Raw genomic sequence first — 21,902 nt, 5'->3', positions numbered from 1 at the left:
TATCATATAATGTCATATAATCATCTTGAAAACTATTATTTCACATAATTCACCTGCTTTTGTTTTTGTTTTATTTAGGATAGAGGATAGATCTTGTCCCTGTTATACAATTTGATCCAAAAGTAAAAATTTCTATTGAGTTCTTAATTTCAATTATTGTGTTTTCAGTCTTTTATTTCCCCATTTGTTTCCTTTATATAATTTCTTTCAAAATATTTATCACATTTATTTTAAAGTCTTATTTAGCTAGTTTCAAAAATGGCTCACAATGATCCTTGCTTCCTGGCATTCACACTTTCCTCTAGCCCCCTCCCACATAGAAAGGGGCTGATACTTGTAACCAATACCGTAATTTGGAAATCATGGCATTTGACTTCTAAAGCTAAGTCATAACAACTTTGCAGCTTCTGCCTTGCTCTGTCTCATATTTCTCATCTAGGGTAAATGTAGCTGCTATATTGTAAAGACACCCACACAGTCTTACGGAGAGGTTTTTATGGTGAGGAACTGAGGTCCCCTGCCAAAACCCAGCACTAACTAACAAGCATGTGAGTGAGCCACCTTAAAAAAAGATCCATAGTCCCAGTCAAATCTTAAAATGGCTGCAGCCCTGTCTGAAATCTTGACGACAGCTCATGAGAGATCTTGGGCAAGGACCTGTCAACTAACCCATTCCCAGATTTCTGTCCCACCAAAATAGTGTGAGATAATAAATATCTTTTTTTAAAATCTAGTACATTTTTTTGATAATTTGTTATGCAGAAATAGATAACGATATACTCTGATAATATCAATAGGTCAATCTCATATGGGTTTTCTTTTGTTTTTCAGTTATTTAGTTTTGTCTTCTATGAACAAATTGTAGTGATAATTTGAGAGTCTGTATGGTTTTATTTTCCTCCATGTATTGTTTACTTTTGTTTCTGGCAGATAAGCAAGGTTAAATAAATTCACTAATCTATTCAGAATTTGAAATGACTCAAAGTTGGACTTTAATCTTTTTGAGAGTTATTTTGTTTCTATTTCATGTCTATTTCCAGGATGTGGCCTGGGAAGTCTTAACTGAAAGTGCAAGGTGTTTACTAAGGCTTCTCTTATTTGGTGAACCCTGAACTCATTTTTTGTTATCCTAGCTCCATATGATATCCAGTGACTCTGGCTTTTCTGCTTCTTGCTTGTGAATCAGCATAAGCCTTGAGGGGAGAAATCAATGCTGAGTATCAGGCACTATTTTGGTCTTCCATTTACTCTGTCATCCTGTCCTGTCAATTTTTTTATGTGTTACATCTCTTCAATTCACTGAAATAGATTATTTCTTTATCATACCCATACTTTCTGGTCAGTCTCATCAGAAGGTTTGGTCTGCTACAAACTAATCTTTTGTTATGGAAATTGAAAATATCTTCATTTATTTATACTGTTTACAATATTTTGTTGTTAAAAGTTTTACTATGTAATCTATTTCCTTCGACTTTAAGTGTATAGTCTTTCAATTATTTGATAGGTTGATAGTTTTGTCTCATAATAATCTTTATGATAGAACTATTCTCTAAGTTGATTGTGGCAATAGTTACATGACTATATTTGTCAAGCTTTACATAACTGTACACCACAAAAGGTTAATTTTATTGTGTATAAATTATGAACCAATAAATCTGATTTAAAAAACATAATAATACAGCCCAACATGGACTGAAAATACGCATTGTAGTATAATATTTATAGTACAATATTTTTATTTGTAAAAATGATATATTTTTGTACTTGCATATACAGCAAATGTAAATATAAAGACTATATCAAATACACACTTTGGGCTTAAAATAGTGGTTATGAAATGTAAAAATGAGATTGGAAGGTTTTGTATATGTATGTATATTTCTGTGTTATCTGAATACTTTTTTAGCAATCATTACATTCCTTGTTTTTATAATGAGAATTGCATTACACTGATTTGACAAACATAATGTGGTCCAAATGATGTTGTGCCTGTTTTAGGCCTAAACCTTGCAGAAATCCTGGCAGCGTCAGGTCTTGCATTTTTGGATCCCAGTTACTGTGCTGTAAGAAGGTCCAGAATAAATAACTGAATGATTAGAGGCCACACGAGAGAAGCTCTATAGGTTGAGAGGCTGTCTTGGACTCTCTAGCCCAACAGAGTTCCCAGTTGAATACAGCTACTTGGACAACCCCAGCCAGTATTACGGGAACAGAGAAAACACTCAGCTGATTCTGACATCAAATTTTACTCCACAGAATTATAGGAAATAATAAATTGTTTTCACTTTAAAAAAAATATATGAATTCTTGGCACTTGCATTCTTATGGGTAAGAGAAAAATAAGAAAACTATGTAAAATATTAAAATATTCAGATAGTGTTAAGTATAAAGGGAAAAAATAAAGTGGGGCAAAGGCTAAGAAATCTGAGAGGGGCACAGTTTTAAATATTATAGAGAAAGGCTCAAAAAGAAGATGAATCAAGATCTGAAAGAAGCAAGCATATGAGTCATAGTGATCTGTAGAAGTGTATTGCTTCATATGTTATTAAAAAACTCTTTGATTTTTACTCTAATCTTGGGATCTAATAGAGAATTTTGAGCAGAGGTATGACATTATCCAGTTGAGCCAGTCAACTCTTCAGTCTTTAAGGAACTCAGTTGCCTTACAACATCTCCTTTAACATTGGCCTCATCTGCATGGCCAAAGTTGGCTAACTGCCATGGTATGATGTTATGCAGCAAGTGTTGGCCAAACTTAACTGCAAGAAGAGATGGAAAGTCATGTACCCAGCTCAGTTCTATTACTATGAAAGGAGAGAATAGATTCTGGTGGACAGCTAGCAGTCTTAACTATAGGGGCCATTAACACATACATGGCAACTTAAGGCACAATACTGTATGAGATGAAGAAGGGAGTGAGTGTGAGATATGTGAACATAATATAAATGAGATAACATCAGAAATCTTAAAAGATTCTACATCCCTGTGATCATAAAAGTGTGGTGAACCAGTGACAGATGGAATCTAAATAAGGTCTTGATAAAGAACAGATGGTATAAATGTGATGACTACTTGTCACAAATATGAGAACGTCTCCTTAGACTAATGGTGTTAGAATGAATATACTGCATACACATCAAGAATGTAATTAAGCAAGGGTAGCCTAGATTTGGACTTGTTAGTTTCACATTGGGTGGGTGATAGATGGCTAACATTTAAGTGGGCTTTGAACAGAGAACTTAGAGTAAGATAATATGAGTGTTAAATGAAAGAATTTGCATAAAACTTTGGAATTTAGGAAGCTCTTGGGAATCATATTTGTTTTGGTATGGGTATGATCACAGTCATAGAAATAAACCATGGTGTTTGTTAATCCATATTGCCTCACCTATTATTCTCCATGTTGGATGGCTCTAAGAATAGCCAAGCTCATTCCCTTGGTGGCTATAATAAAATTTAACCATCAAGTTAATTGGGCTATTTACAATTGTGAAAGCCTGCGGATTTAATTGCTCTCTACACCTTGCTGCAAACAAAAATAAACAACCCAAAGAGTGTAAGACAAAAGATGAAAGGCAGATCAACATATTTTCCTCTTAAGCAGAGCAGAACGTACCTGTTTATTTTTCCTTAGTAAATTTTGTGGAGATCTGGGATTACTTCACTCTCAAAATTGCTTCTCTTTCAGACCCCACCATTCACACTAGGATCATTTCCCAGAAGCCTCATCCAGTTTCTTTGGAGGACAGATTATGGCTGCTTACTTGGGCATGAAAGCCATGGCTTGCAGCCACACTGTAAGAGAGGAGATAAACCCAATGGGGCCAGCTGTTCTAAAAGAGTTTTTTAATTAATTATTTTGATAATTGCTCTATTTCCTACTCTCAATCTTTTGTTTGTTTAACATAAGCATGTAGCTTCTTTGGGGTTTATTTGAAAATAACCACTATTGCCTCTAATATTTTGGGTTATTTCCTCTGCACTTTTCTCAATAAATGCAGTGCCATCTCCCTTGTAACTTCTAAGAATCTCTCTATAACTTGATCTGCAGAGGACATCCTTTCTGATTCTTAGGAACTGTTATGTTTTTATTGATTGGAGGGCAGTTTTCTGCCATTAAACACTAAAGCATCACTAGATTTGAATCTTGGATCCACCACTTAATTATTTGTGATCTTGGGAAAACTATTTAACGTCTAGGTTTCTTTAGTTCTAAAAACATGATAATATTCATTATTCCAGGGCCATGCTTTTGAGGATTATGTGGGATAAGTAGCCTGATCTCTAGCATATAAGTATTCACTACATATAAATACTATCATTATTTGTATCATTGTAAGATGCATATTATAGACTATTTTTTTTAAAAAAACCTATAAACTGGCTTATTTTCTACTCTTTACATTTTTTTCAGAAAATATCCTAATGTGTTATTAGCGTGCCAATTAGGTAGTTCACTAATCAATCTACTAACATATACAGATGAATTAGAAGTATGTAGAGATGGTGTAGATTACCACTTCAGATAGGTCTGTTGTACTTGCTGTGCCATGAGAGTAGTTAAAACAAGGATGTTAAATATGAGTTACTTCTACTTGTTATGTACAACCATCAGAAGCCTAAAATCCACTCAGTAGAAACACGCACACATATTAGCACAGGTAATTGGGCAAAATTGCAGTTTGAAACCAAATGAAATTATAATTGTGCAAAAGGTCAGAAATATAAAAACTTGCACCTCTGCACCAACATATCTACTGGGCCAAAAACAAGCTGTTCGTTGAAAAATATTTTTATATTACTATTAAAACAAGAGAGATCTTATCAATGTTTTGTTGAGTTTCCTGATGTTGTGTATGGTGAAAAAACCTAAGTTTCATCATATATTTTACCTCATATTTATTATAATAAAAACACAATTTACAATAGAATACTCAATATTCTTGTCTTCATCATATGGGATTAATATAAGATAAATTTGTGTGTGGGTCTGTGTGTGTATAAAGCATTGTTCATATTTGCATCAGTTATATGTTTGAAAAGTATATATATCCGTTTGTTCTCCATAGAAAATTGGTTTATTACTTTTCATGCGTTCTGAGAACTATTGTCAGGATATTAATAAAGTTTAGACACATGACTTCTCTACACTAATTTTTTTTTAAGTTTCCGAACACTTATTCTATTAAACAGGGACTATGGAGATAAAGTGTTTTAATAAAACCAGAGCATGTTTTATCAGGGTAACTTGCTTTTTATTTTTCTTTCATTGCTTCTCTTTACACATTCTATCCTATAGAGCTTTCACTTGGGATGCTGTCTTCATTTTAATTATTTCTAAGGGAACATTTTTTATTGCAGAAAAGAATCATAAACTCAGTCAAAGATATGGTCATAAAGAAGAGTATAAATCTCAAGTCAAAGTATGTTTTACGATGTGGTAATCCTCCTTTAAGCAAATTGGCTTTCAAATTCAACTTCCTGCTAATAATTATCCACTACTAAAATTCTGCAAATTGCAGAGCAAGGTAAAGTCTTCCAGCTACAGTATGCTACGCAATGCATTCTCGTTTACTCAAACCTTAATTATCTAGATTTCTCATTCAATGGGATATAATAGTTCATAGTTTTTGGAACAAGAGGAGTCCTTCTGTGGGCTCCAAGAACACAGAGAGAGAGAAACGCCTAGGGTAGGGACTATTCTATGCCAGCAAGATAGAACATTTCCACTCCATTTACCAAGTAAATGAGCATCTTAAGCCATTTTGCTGGATTTGATGTATAAAAAGAAAGTATCTGGTTCCAATGTTTTGGTATATACAAGGTTGTGATGATTTTTATAAATGACTAAGAATGTATGTATCAGATATCTACCAGTATTTATTAGACATTAATTCTGACCTACTATAGTCACAGTTACCACTCACAAGTTTCAATTTATTCTAATAGAAGTTTCAATCATATTAAGGAATAACACAAGGCAGTTACAATTTTGTAAAATTATACAGACACATACATACACATGTGTGTGGATATAGATATAGGTATAGATATAGGTATCCTATTAAGCTTCCTAATATACCTCAGCTATTCAAGTATTTAGAATATTGTCTTGTGTAGTTGAAGTACTATTTCAACTATCCACATCTCAGCTATTTGGCAAAGCTATCTAACTGGAAAAAAATGAGAATTCAAAAGTAAGAAATAAACACAACAAAACAGAGCAACAGTGGCCAGCCCCATGGCTGAGTGGTTAAGTTCATGTGCTCCGCTTAGGCAGCCCAGAGTTTCACCTGTTCGGATCCTGGGCATGGACACAGCACCACTCATCAGGCCATGCTGAGGCGGCGTTCCATGTGCCACAACTAGAAGGACCCACAACTAAAATATACAAGCATGTACTAGGGGGATTTGGGGAGAAAAAGCATGAAAAAAAAAAGATTGGCAATAGTTGTTAGCTCAGGTGCCAATCTTTAAAAAGTAACAACAGAACAGAACAACATGAAATTCAATTTGAATAGCAAAATATTACTTTGCAATGTCCAAAACTCATGCACTTTATTTTAGAAAAAGTTTTTTTTTAAAAGCCTGTTTTTTTTTAAGGCCATTTGATAAGTTACAGATTTGTTTGAAATATGAGAAACTTACTTGGATCTTGATTAGATAAGGCAATTTGTAACAACAGAGGAAATTGAACATTGTCTAGGTCTGAGATAATGTTGAAAATTATTCTTAATGTTGTGGAGCCTGTATATGATATTTTTTAAATCTTTACTTATTAGAAATATACTGAAAGTTTGTGGTTGAAATGATATATTTTTGTGATTGCTTTGAATTTGCCTGAAAATTGTCCAGCTAGTAAAAAATAGTGGAAATGGGATAAATAGAATAAGAATAGGGAATAATAATTTGTTGAAGCTGGATGATATGTCTATGAGGTTTGATAGTACAATTTTCTCTAATTTTGTGAATATTTAAAAATTTCTATAATGAGTTAAGCAAATTTATAGATTAAAAGAAACACAAATACTCTATATAACACATTAAAATCAATAAAAACTGAGAAATAACAGACTGACATCAAAGAATAACAGAGACATTATCAAAAGGAAAGGTAAGAACTCAGAATGCCCATAAATTTGTGGGCATTTAAATTTGGGGGCATTTAATGAAACAGCAAAAATCTGACACAACAATTAATTGTTTTAAAATGTGTATTTTTTATAGGCTGCCTGGTAAAGTTGAATTTTGCATACTCTTTTTTCTTGTTTGTTTGTTAAAAGCATTTGTCATTTAAAAGTTACCAATTTCTTTAAGCTTAGAGATATAAACAGAGAGTCACATTTTGTTTTTCAGCAAAAATTCTTGGTTCTGAGTTACTTAAATTTTCAATAAGTCAGAAATGATTGCATGACCTAGGTTGTGTGTTTGTGTAGGTATGTGTTTGTATAAGAGTTTAAAAAATCCACTCTTCCTAATATACCTCTGTATGCACTCCAGAAAGAACAGAAAAACCCACAAGAAGGCCAAAAATGTTTTTCACAAATAAAACAGAAATTGATATGCTGGTTCCTTCTCTTTTAAAGACTATTTATCAAATTATTTATTGAAGATCTAATATATGCTATATGCTTCACATACATTAGTGGAAAAGCAGACAAAAATTCCTGCTCTCATGGAGATTTCATTCTAGTGAGGGGAGATATAGGGAATATAGTCAATAATATGATTGTGAGTGTGAGAAAGGGTCTTCTTTAAATGTAAATGAAAAGGCCATAACTAGAAATAAGAAAATATATAAAAGAAAAAATCTGACTGGTAAAGGCAAATATTTAGTAAAGGTAATGCATTAGCACTTAAAAAGCTAGTGTGAAGGTTAAAAGACAAAAGTAGTAAAATCAACTATAACTACAGTAAGTACTTAAGGGATACACAAAATAAAAAGATGTAAAATATAAAATCAAAACCAAAATGGAGGTGGTCTGGCCTGGTGGCACAGCAGTTAAGTTCACACGTTCCACTTTGGTGGCCTGCAGTTTGCTGGTTTGGATCCCAGGTGCAGACCTACACACTACTTATCAAGACATGCTGTGGCAGGCATCCCACAAAAAAATAGAGCAAGATGAGGCTGGCTGTTAGCCAGTCTTCCTCAGCAAAAATAGGAGGATTGGCAGCAGATGTTAGCTCAGGGACAGCCTTCCTCAAGAAAAAGTGGGGAGGGAGTAAAAATGTAGCATTTTCAGAATGCATCCAAAATTAAGCAACTATCACCTTAAAATAGACTGCTATATATATACACACATATGTATGTCAATATATATGAATCACATGCTAACCACAAACCAAAAACCTAAAATAGCAACACAAAAAGTAATGAGAAGGGAACCCAAACACAGCACTAAGAAAAATCATCAAACCACAAGGGAAGAGACCAAGAGAAGAAGAAAGGAACAGAGAAAAATTACAAAAACAACTAACAAAATGGCAATAGATACATAGCTGTCAATAATTACTTTAAATATAAATGGACTAAATGCTCCAATCAAAAGACATAGGGTGGTCGATAAATAAACAAGATCCGTCTGTATACTTACTACAAGAGACTCACTTCAGATCTAAAGATACATACAAACTGAAAGTGAAGAAATGGAAAAAAGATATTCCATGCAAAAGAAGGTGAAAAGAAAGCTGAGGTAGCAATACTTATATCAGACTAAATAGACTTTAAAACAAAGACTGTAACAAAAGACAAAGAAGGGCATTACATAATGATACAGGAGTCAATTCAAGAAGAGGATATAACGTTCATGTATATTTATGCACCCAACATAGAAGCACCTAAATATATAAAACAAATATTAACAGGCATTAAGGTAGAGATTGACAGTAATACAATAATAGTGGAGTACTTTACTACCCCGCTTACATCAATAAGGAAACATTGGCCTTAAATGACACATTAGAACAGATGGATTTAATACATATGTACAAAACATTCCATCCAATAACTGCACAGTACACATTCTTCTCAAGTGCACATGAAACATTCTCCAAGATAGATCCCATGTGAGGTCATAAAACAAGTCTCAATAAATTTAAGAAGATTGAAAACATTTCTAGCATCTTTTCTGACCATTCTGACCACAATGATATAAAAGTAGAAATCAACTACAAAAAGAAAACTGGAAAAAATACAAGCATGTGGAGATTAAAAATACGCTACTCAACAACCAGTGGGTCAATGAAGAAATCCAAGAGAAAATCAAAAAATGTTTTGAGACAAATGAAGATGGAAACAGCACTTTCCAAAATTGATGGTACAATGCAAAAGCAGTTGTAAGAAGGAAGTTCATAGCAGTACAGGCCTACCTCAAGAAACAAGAAAAAGCTTAAATAAACAATCTAACTTTACACCTAAAGAAACCAGAAAAAGAAGAATAAACAAAGCTCAAAGTTGGTAGAAGGTAGGAAATAATAAAGATCAGAGCTGAAATAAATAGAGACTAAAAAAAATACAAAAGACAAATGAAATTAAAAGCTGGAATTTTGAAAAGATAAACAAAATTGATAAACCTTTAGCTATACTCATCAAGAAAAAACAGAGAGGGCTCAAATTAAAAAAAAAAATCAGAAATTTAGAGAATTTACAACTGACACCACAGAAATACAAAGGATCATAAGAGGCTGCTACAAGCAATTATATGTCAACAGTTTGGAAAACCTAGATGAAATGGATAAATGCCTAGAAACACACACCCTTACAAGAGTGAATCATGAATATAAAATCTGAATAGACCAATTACAAGTAATAAAATTGAATTGATAATTTAAAAACTCCTAACAAACAAAAGTCCAGGACCAGATGGCATCACAGGTGAATTTTTACCAGGCATTTAAAAGATTTAATGCTTATCCTCCTCAATTTATTCCAAAAAATTGAAGAGCAAAGAACATTTCCACACTCATTTTATGAAACCAGAATTGCCCTGCTTCCAAAACCAAAGACAACACAAAAAAAGAAAATTACAGACCAATATCCCTGATGAACATAGATGCAAAAATCATCAACAAAATATTAGCAACTGTATTCAATGCTACATTAAAAGGACCAAACACTCCAAGCAAGTGGGAGTTATTCCAGGGATGCAAAGATAGCTCAACATCTGCAAATCAATCAACATGACACACCACATTAACATAATGAAGGATAAAAATCATACGATCATCTCAGTAGATGCAAGAAATATTTAACAAAATTCAACATCCACCTCTGATGAAAACTCTCAAAAAAGTGGGTATGAAAGGAATGCACCCCGATATAATAAAGGCCACATATGACAAACTCAGAGCTAACATCATAGTCAACAGTAAAAATTTGAAAGGTTTTTCTCTAAGATCAAGAATAAGATAGAGTCGCCCACTCTTGCCACTTTTATTCAACATAGTGTTGGAAGCCCTAGCCACAGCAATTAGGCAAGAAAAATAAATAAAAGACTCCTAAATTGGAAAGGAAGAAGTAAAACTCTCACTATTTGCAGATGACATGATACTATTTATTAAAAAAAACCCTGAAGAATCCACCAAAAGAACTGTTATAACTAATAAATGAATTAAGTAAAGTTGCAGGATACAAAATTAATATACAGAAATCAGTTGTGTTCCTATACACTTATAATGAATTATCAGAAAGAGAAATTAAGAAAATAATCCTATTTAAAACTGCCTCAAAAAGAATAAAATACCTAGAAATAAATTTAACCAAAATGGTGAAAGACCTATATACCAAAAATTATGACATTCGTGAAAAAAATTGAAGATGACACAAACAAATGGAAAGATATACTGTGCTCATGGATTGGAAGAATTAATATTGTTAAAATCTCCATACTACCCAAAGCAATCTACATATTCAATGCAATCCCCATCAAAATACCAATCGCATTTTCCATAGAACTGGAACAAAGATCCTAAAATTTGTGTGGAACTGCAAAAGACCCCTATAGCCAAAGTAATCTTGAGAAAGAAGAACAAAGCTGGATGCATCACACTGTCTGATTTCAAACAATACTACAAAGCTATAGTAACCAAATCAGTATGTTACTCCAGCAAGCAGACACGTAGATCAATGGAATACAATAGAGCCCAGAAATAAACCCACTCATATATGGTCAATTAATCTATGACAAAGGAGGCAAGAGCATACCATGTAGAGAAGACAGTCTCTTTAATAAATGGTGTTGGGGAAACTGGACCACTATCTTGCACTATTTGCCAAAATGAATTCAAAATGGGTTAAGGACTTGAATTTAAGACCTGAAATCATAAAACTACTAGAAGAAAACATGGACAGTCATCTTTTTGACATCAATCTTAAAATATTTTTTGGACCAGTCTCCTCGGGCAAGGGCAACAAAACCTAAAAGAAACAAATAGGACTACAGAAAACTAAAATGCTTTTGCACAGCAAAGGAAACCATCATCAAAACCAAAAAGCAACCTACTGAATGGGAGACTATATTTACGAATGATATATCTGACAAGGGGTTAATATCCAAAATACATAAAGAACCAATACAACTCAATATCAAAAAGACCAAACAATTAAAATTAGGCAGAGAATCCGAGCAGACATTTTTCCAAATAGAAATACAGATGCCCAACAGACACTTGAAAAGATGCGCGACATCACTAATCATCAGAGAAATGCAAATAAAAACTACAATGAGATATTACCTCACAGCTGTCATAATGGCTTTTATCAAAATGACAACAAATACCAAGTGTTGATGAGGATGCGGAGATAAGGAAGCCTTTGTACATTGTTGGTGGGAATGTATGTTGGTGCAGCCACTATGGAAAACAGTATGGAGATTCCTCAAAACATTAAAAATAGAACTGCAATGTGATCCAGCAATTCCGCTTCTGGATATTTATCTGAGGAAAACAAAAACATTATTTCAAAAAGATATATACAGACCTATGTTTATTGCAACATTATTTACCACAGCCAAGATATGGAAACAATATAAGTGTCCATGATGGATGAATGGATAAAGAAGATGTGGTGTGTATATATACATATATTAATTGTATGTGTGTATATATATATACACAATGTAATATTACTCAGCCATAAAAATGAATGAAATCTTGCCATTTGTGACAAGATGGATAGACCTAGAGGGCGTTACTCTAAGTGAAGTAAGTCAGTCAGAGAAAGAAAAATATCATATGATTTTACTTCTATGTGGAATCCAGAGAATAAAACATGTGAACAAGCAAAACAAAGCAGAAACAGACTCATAGACACAGAGAACAAACTGGTGCTTACCAGAGAGGGGAGGGATGGGCAACATAGGCCAAGAGGAGTAAGAGGTACAACTTTCCACTTATAAAATAAATGTCATGGGAACGTAATCTACAGCATGGAGATTATAGCCAATGGTACTGTAACAACTTTGTATGGTGACAGATGATAACAACACTTATTGTGGTGGTGATTTTGTAATGTGTACAAATAGTGAATCACTATGATGTACACCTGAAACTAAGAGCATCTTGTATTTCGATTATACTTCAATAAAAAATACAAAAAAGCTGTAGAATACTCACTTTCTCACTGAATCTGAGTCATGGAGTGTAGTAAGTCCCAGTCACCCCAAGAAGTCAGGAAAATAATTAAGACTAGAACTATGTAAATAGGCGTGCACTGAGAATTATTTCAACTATTCTGTATGTTTGAAAATTTTCATAACAAAATATTGGAAAAAAGGAAAAAAATAAAAAATACACAAAATGTTACTAGAGAAATCATATAGATCTATATGCCTTCCATGCACACCGTCTCATTTGGTTGCACCACACAAATGCATTCTCTACAAAGTTCTCATAGTGTTGGAGGCTTTTTTGTTGTTTTCCTGAGGAAGATTGGCCCTGAACTAAAATCTGTGCCCATTTTCCTCCATTTTATATGTGGGATGCCTGCCAAAGCATGGCTTGATAAGAGGTATGTAGGTCCATGGCCAGGATCCAAACCAGTGAACCCTGGACTGCCAAAGCAGAGTATGGGAACTTAACCACTGTGCCACCAGGCTGGCCCCATAATTTTTGATATTTGCATTAAGTGAAATCTGTGCCTGTATGTTGGCTTCAACTGGCTTGAAAGAAGAGTCACCTGCAAGATTGGTGTTGTCTCTTTCATACAAACTTGGTTTCCTTTTTGAATACTGAAGTATATCTTAGAGACATATGGAACATTATGCAATTTAAACCCAATGCAGGAAAGAGCCTAAGGTTTCTAAATATACATATTCCTAGACACTGAGATAATTATTCAAAGTTAAAATATTACTTCAGTAGTCATTTGGACAACTAAAACTAATGTTTCACAGACCTATTTTCTACGATGCAAAAAATGTGGAGATAGTAAATGGCAGGTGCAAGAGAAGGAAAAGAAATCCCCATATTATAAGAAAGAATGTTTTTGTTAATGTCTCAAGTTTGACATTTTATCAGTGTCCAAACATTTCCATCATAAATTGCTACTGAATAACTAAAATCTATTTATATTTTAAGTGTAATCTCTTTTATTCTGGACACAAATAAATTGCATGTACAAAGTTGTTTTGAGATCTGCTTATATTTTTACTGTTCACATTAGTATTGATGACTTGGTCAATTTCCGAAGCGGGATGTTTTAGCAAAATTAAAGAAAAAAATATTACAATAACCTTGAGAAAATCAGGCAGAAGAGACCAAGCTACAAATGGGCCACAATTAAAGAGATATAAGAAAATATAAATGTACATTCTCAAACATGGTCTTAAATAATTTGAATGGAGGGGAAGAAAATAGGGTGGAAGTAAAGGCAGAGACGAAAATCCCTGCAGCAACTTCCGGTTACCTTCCAATCCTTGAATAGCTCTCCTAGTGCGCTTTTCATGAATAATATGCATTCTTGGAAAATGTGGGTTTTTAAAGTGAAACATTCATGTTATGTTTACCCCAGGATGTTTCAAGCTGATGTGTGACAATATGCAGATCTATTCTTAGGCACAGCCATAATATCAGGTTCTTTCCTTCCTTGAGAATTGGAACACAGTATGCTTGATATTGCAACTTTTAGTAATATGTCATATTATAAGTAATTTGAAAAGCTCGAAAAACATATGTGTGTATAATTAGGAAAATAAAGCAAACCATGGTGCCATTAGCCAGGCTTCATGCAACTCCTCCTTTGGCTTTATGGCAATGTGCCTAGTCCATGGAAATTGAATTGTCTTTCTTGAGCTACATTAACAAGCAATAATTTGTAGGGCTGAAAGCTTGGATGTTACGGTCAGAGTGCTTAGATATTGAATAGGAATTATATGATTTATTAGTTGAGTGACCTTGAACAATTTATCTTCAACTGTTCTGAACTTCAGTTTTTTTAATGTACAAAACTGAGAATATTTTGTTCCCTATCTTATGGAGTGGCTCAAAACATTAAACTAGATAATACACGAGATAGTACACAGTTCAGTGACTGATTCATAGCTAACATCCAATACACAGTAGTGATGCTGATATAATACAGCTTCAGAAGGAGAATGTGCACCGTATCTATTTCCAAACAACTCATGCAGCACTTCACCATGCTGGGTCTTGACCACGTCTTCTCCACTCTGATCCCTCTGCCTTATACATATTCCGAACACAGTTTACATGATGTAATATGTGTACCCGATATGTCTTTTTTTCTCAGTAGCTTAACATATCATGTGTTCCTGTTTTATTCCTTCAGTTCAATTGTTGGTTCCTTGAGAGTAGGGGATAGATTTTGTCTTTATTGTGGGTTTGTGCATAGCATAGCACTACATAAACCATCATCTCTATCCATAAATGGTGTTTTAAAAATTTGGTTGCCAGGAAACTTCAAATTATCAAAAGCAAGTACTTAGAGGCTACTGAGATAGATTGCAAAATATTTCAGAGAGAGAATGTAAACTTTTCTAAGGCATGGGCAAAGAAGGCTGATAATTGTGTCTTTGATTATCGTGGTAAGGATAGGGTAGCAGAAATTGCTTATTTTTATCATTGAATTCTTTAGGGATAAATTAATGTTTTATGACCTGAAAATAATTCATAATTAAAAATAATCTAAAGCATTATATTCTCATGTCAACCAAACAAGTGTTATCATTCCATCAAATACATAGAATTTGTAGGGTACAATAAGAAAACCTTATTTGCTGTACCATTCACTCCACTGTCCGTCCAAAACTGGTCTGTGAGACTTGTTCTTCAATATCCCTCAGATGAAATCTCAAGATGTTCCCAAGACTCTTCATGTAAATCACGAGATTTTTTATTTAAGAATATAAAATTTCCTTGGGGCCAGCCCAGTGGCTCAGGGCTTAAGTTCGCATGTTCCACTTCAGCGGCCTGGGGTTCTCCGGTTTGAATCCTGGGTGTGGACCCATGCATACTTGTCAAGCCATGCTGTGGTAGGTGTCCCACATATACACTAGAGGAAGATGTGCACGAATGTTAGCTCAGGGCCAGTCTTCCTCAGCAAAAAAAGAAGAGGATTGGCAGCAGATGTTAGCTCAGGACTAATCTTCCTCAAAAAAATAAAAATAAAATAAAATTTTCTTATCCTATGTTATATTAGAAAGTTCTGAACTCCATTCAAAGTTTCTACTCTCCCTAAGGTCAGACGTGTTCGTTGATTGATGCCTACAGTGGAAAAAGGGGCTTCCTTTCTATTTTTCCACTATGCTTTTCCCACTCACTGGGATGCCTCAGGCTCCTCCAGAGTAAAAGGAGATGGAGGATTGTTGTAAGGAAGAGAGGAAAAGGGTAGGAAGCTCTTACAGGGCTGGGAAGTAAGCTGGCATTATTGCTATCTGTGCATGCGAGCAATTTATTTTATTTTATTTTACCATTAGTGGCATTTACTACATTCACAATGCTGTACAACCACCACCATTATTTAGTTTCAGAACTTTTTCATCACCCCAAAGGAAATCTCATGTGCATTAAGCAGCCACTCTCCATTTTCCTTTCTTCTCAGCCTTTGGTGACCACTAATCTGCTTTGTCCCCATGGATTTTCCTATCTGGATATTTCACATAAATGGTATCAGACAAGGTGAGATATTTTGTGGCTGGATTCTTTCACTTAGCATAAGGTTTCCAAAGTTCATCCACATAGTAGCATGTATCAACAATTTATTCTTTTTGTAGTTGAATAATATTCCATTTTATGGATATACCACATTTTGTTTATCCATTCATCCATTGATGGACATCTGGGTTGCTTCTATCTTTTGGCTGTTGTGAATGGTTCTAAGAACATTCATGTACAAGTTTTTGTTTGATCAACTGTTTTTAATTCTTCATTATCCTGCATTAGTTTGTGAGGGCTATAAGAATAAAACACCACAGACTGGAGGGCTTAAACAACAGAAATTAATTTTCTCAAAGTTATGAAGGCTAGAAGTCCAAGATCAAGGTATAGGCAAGCTTGGTTTCTCCTGAGGCCTCTTTCCTTGGCTTGCAGAAGACTGTCTTCTCACTGCCTTCTCACATGGCCTTTCCCCTGTGTACTTGTACTCCTGGTGTCTCTTCCTCTTCTTATAAGACAACTGGTCCTGTGGGAAGAGGGCCCTACCTTTATTACCTCATTTAACCTTATTTACCTCTTTACAGGTCCTATCTCCAAATACTGTCACCCTGGAGGTTAGGGACTCAACATGTGCATTTGGAGGGGGGACAAAATTCAGTCGATAACAATACCCATGAGTGGAATTGCTGGGTCATATGGCAATTCTGTATAACCTATGGAGAATCCACCAAACTGTTTTCCACAGCTGATGCACCATTTTACATTCCTACCAGCAATAGATAAGGGTTCCGTTTCTCTGTAGCCTCACCAACACTTGTAATGTTTTGTTTAATTTTTTAATTTTTATTATAGACATGTTGGTGAATGTGAAATGGTATATCTCATTGCATTGTAGAGCTGCATTTCCCTAATGACTAATGATGTTCAGCATCTTTTCACATGTTTCTCAGCTATTTTGTGTGTGTGTATAAGATTCGCCCTGAGCTAACATCCATTGCTGATCCTCCTCTTTTTTGCTTGAGGAAGACTAGCCCTGAGATAATATCCATGCGAAGCTTCCTCCACTTTGTATGTGGGATGCATCCGTAGCATGTCTGATGAGTGGAGTAGGTCCACACCCAGGCCACCAAAGTGGAGTCCATGGAACTCTAACCGCTCTGCCATGGGGCCAGCCCCTCTTGGCTAATTTTATATCTTCTTTGGAGAAATGTCTATTCAACTCCTTTGCTTATTTTTTAATTAAGTTGTCTTTTTGTTGTTCAGTTGTAAGAATTCTTTATATTTTCTGTATACCAGACCCTTATCAGATATATAATTGAAAATATTTTTCTCATTCTGAGGATTGTCTTTTTACTTTCTCAATAGTGTTCTTTATATACAAATTTTTAAAAATTTGATGAATTTCAGTTTATCTTTTTATATTGTTGTTTATGCTTTTTGGTGTCATTTTAAAGAATTCATTGCTATATATAAAGTCATAAAGATTTACAATGGGTATATTACAAGATATTTATGAGATTTGCTCTTATATTTAGGTCTTTGATACATTTTGAGTTAATTTCTCTTTTAATTTTTATTTATTTTATTTTTTTTGAGGAAGATTAGCCCTGAGCTAACATCTACTGCCAATCCTCCTCTTTTTTGCTGAGGAAGACTGCCACTGAGCTAACATCCATGCCCATCTTCCTCTACTTTATATGTGGGATGCCTGCCACAGCATGGCTTGACAAGCAGTGTGTAGGTCTCTACCCAGGATCCGAACATGCAAACCCTGGGCAGCTGAGGTAGAATGTGTGAACTTAACTGCTGCACCACCGGGCCGGCCCCTTGAGTTAATTTTTTATAAGATTTGAGTGATGGGTCCAACTTTCTTCTTTTACATGTGGATATCCAGTTGTTCCAGCATGATATGTTGAAAGACTAGTCTTTCACCCATTGGGGAACGGTCTTGACATCCTTGTCAAAAATCAATTGACCAGAGATAAATGATTTATTTCCGAAGTTTCAATTCTATTCCATTCATCAATATGTCTATCTTCATGTCAATACCACCCTGTATTGATTACTGTAGCTTTTTGGGAAGTTCTGAAATCAGATAGAGTGAGTCCTCCAACTTTGTTCATTTGTTTCAAGTTTGTTTTGTCTATTCATTGTGAACTTGAAGATCAGTTTCTCCATTTCTGCAAATAATAAAATTGGAATTTTTATAAGTATTTTCTTGAATCTGTAGATTAATTTGTAGAATATTGCCACTTTAACAATATTAAGCTTCCAATCCATGAAAATGAGATGTTTTCCCATTTATTTTGTGTCCTTAATTTCTTTAACTTTTTGTAGCAATATTTTGTAGTTTTCAGTATAGAAGTCTTGCACCTCCTTGATTAAATTTATTCCAAAGTATTTTATTGTTTGATGATACTGTAAATGGATTTTTTTTACGTTTGCTTTTCATATTGCTCAGCGTTGCATATACAAATACAACTGATTTTTACATATTAATCTTGTATCCTGAAATTTTTATGAATTTGTTTATTATCCTGTATAGATATTTTGGAGATTCTTTGAGATTATAGACATACACACACACACATATATATATATATATATATAACATATATATATGCTTTGAGATTATATATATATATACTCTATCCACTGAAGAGGCCTATAAAAAATGGCAAGTCAGTAATATTGAACATCTCCAGTATCCAGACTGTAGCTGTGAAATATATTTTTTTCAGTAAATGAAAGCAGGATTCTTTTGGAGAAATGGCTGAAACAAGGACTGGAAGATGGTATATATGCTATGCCTGGTCTAAACAGATGGCAAATGCTAGGTATATACAAAAGAATGAAGTTTGACTCTTTACCTCACACCATATACCAAAATTAGCTCAAAATAAATCAAAGGCCTAAATGTAAGAGCTAAAACTATAAAACTCTTAGAAGAAAACATAGAATTTTGACTTCAGCAAAGAATTCTTAGATATGACGCCAAAAGCATGAGTAATAAAAGAGAAAGCAGAGAAATTGGACTTTATCAAAATTTAAAAATTTGTGCTTCGAAAGTCACTATAAAGGAAGTGAAAAGACAATGCATAGAATGGAAGAAAATATTTGCCAATCATATATTTGAAAACTAACTTTTATCTGGAAAAATATAAAGAACTTTTACAACTTAATAAAAAGACAAATGATTCAATTTAAAAAAAATTAACAGAGGATCGGAATAGATATTTCTCCAAAATGATCAATGTACCCATGAAAGATGCTCACCATCATTAGTCATCAATAAAATGCCAATCAAAATCACAATGAGATACAATTTCACAGACACTAGAATGTCTAAAATTTAAAAAAGAACGAAAACACAGGAAACAACAAGTGTCAAGCATGTGGAGAAATTGGAATGCTCACACACTACTAGTGGGAATGTAAAATGGTGCAACTGCTGTGGAGAATAGTTTTGTGGTTTTGCAATAAGTTGGACATAGAATTGCCATATAATTCAGCAATTCCACTCCAGGTATATACATAAAACATTTGAAAACAGATGTTCAGACAAAAACTTGTACACAAATGTTCATATCATATTCATATAATATTAGTCAAAAGATAACTCAAATATACACCAGCTAATGAATAGATTAAAAAAATGTGGTATATCCATACAATCAAATATTATTTGGCCATAAGAAGAATTGCAGTACTGATATATGCAGTTTGTGGGTGAACCTTGAAAATATTATGCTAAGTGAATGAAGTCAGTAACTGAAGAACACATGTCTTGGGATTCCATTTATATGAAATGCTAAGAACAAGCAAATCTATAAAAACAAGATATTTAGTGGTTATTTAGGGCTGGGAGGATGGGGAGATTGGAAGTTTATAGTGAAAGGGTATAGACTTTCTTTCCTTTTTTTTTTAAAGATTGGCACCTGAGCTAACAACTGTTTCCAATCTGTTTTTCTTTTTTTTCTGCTTTATCTCCCCAAATTCCCCCCGGTACATAACTGTATATCTTAGTTGTAGGTCTTTCCAGTTGTGGCATGTGGGATGCCACCTCAACGTGGCCTTATGAGCAGTGCCATGTCCGTGCCCAGGATCCGAACCAGCGAAACCCTGGGCCGCCGCAGTGGAGCCTGCAAACTTAACTACTCAGCCACGGTGCGGCCTCTAGACTTTCTTTTTGAAATGATGAAAATCTTCTACAATTAACTGTGGTGATGGTTGCACATATCCATAAATATGCTAAAATCCATTAAATTTCACACTTTAAGTGGGTGAATTGTATGATATGTAAATCATATCTCAATAAAGCTGTTAAAAAACAGATAATGAAAAAGCTATCAAAAACTTCTAGGATTACGCCAGACTCAGCAGCAAATGTAGACTCCCACCTGTCAAACATAAAGAAAATAGATCACTAAAATTAAAGTGTTATGACAAGATGGCTGGACATGAGTCAAAATAAAAATAAGTTCCAGATTGAATATAGATTTAATTGTGAAGTCATACAGTGAAGTTCCTAGAAAATAATATAGGAGAACACTCAGATTAACTACTGATAGGAAAAGACTATTTACCCATGACATACAAAGTCCTAAGTATAAATGAAAAGGTTGATAAATTGAAATGCATTGAAATTAAGATCCTCTAGTCATCATAGAAGAAAAGAAAATTAAAATGTAAGGCTCAGAATAGATATTTACAACATACATAACTAAAAAGGGTAGTATTCAGTATACATAAAAAGAAATGAAAGAAGTTTACAAATCTATAAGAAAGAAACATAGTCCAGTACAGAAATGAGCAAGAGTCATGAATAATCTCCTCATAAATGAGGATATTCCAATGACCAATAAACATATGAAGTATTATTGATTTCATTTTAAAGAAATGTAAAATAAAACCACATTGAGGTATGACCACACACTTTCCATAAGAGCTAAAAAAAAAAAAAACTATGAAAAGTATTGAAAATGTTGAGCAAAGAGAAATCTCATATATTGCGGTTGGAGTTTAAATTGGTACAACCATGTTAGGAAACAGTTTGGCATCATCTGCTAACATTGCAGAGACATATGATGTATGACCCAGCAATTTTAATTGACAGAAAGAGATGTATACTAGAATGTTCTTAGCAGCTTTTAACAAAAGCTCCAAATTTGAAAAATACCAAATATCCATCAACAAATAAATTGTAGTATCTTCATGAAAAGAATTACTACATTTACAAGCAGAAACATGAACAGAGCTCACATATAAAATATTGAGAAAATGAAATGAGATGCTAAATACATGCTGTATGATTCTATTTGTATAAAGTGTAAAATATAGCAAAAACTTAATCATATGTTGAAACGTAGATGCTGAGTTGTTAAAAGAATAAAGATATTCAAGGTTATATTCACGATAGAATGTAGGATAAGAAATCCATATGAAGCTGGTTTTCTGGCAGGAGAAAGCATAGAGCTTGTGAGAGCACACAAGTGGGTCTTCTTAGTATTGGCAATGTTTTATTATTTTTTTTAACTTGTTTTGTGGTGACACAGTTATTGACTTGAGATAAATCATTGAACTTTGTATTTTATTATAATCTTAATGTGTTGTATATTAGGTAATAATAAAGACTAAAATAAAGAAACAATACAAATTATTAAATACAAAACAAAATAGTAAAATAAACAATATTTTTATTCAGGATCTTTCTTTAATGTGACAGAAAAGAGGAAATGCTATTTGACTTATTAATCATCAATTTTTTATAATATGTTAGTCATTAACAGAGT

Source organism: Equus przewalskii, chromosome X (assembly GCF_037783145.1).
Source record: "Equus przewalskii isolate Varuska chromosome X, EquPr2, whole genome shotgun sequence".
NCBI classification, from domain to species: domain Eukaryota; kingdom Metazoa; phylum Chordata; class Mammalia; order Perissodactyla; family Equidae; genus Equus; species Equus przewalskii.
The sequence above is the reverse complement of the archived record's forward strand: the minus strand, read 5'-3'. Positions refer to the sequence as shown.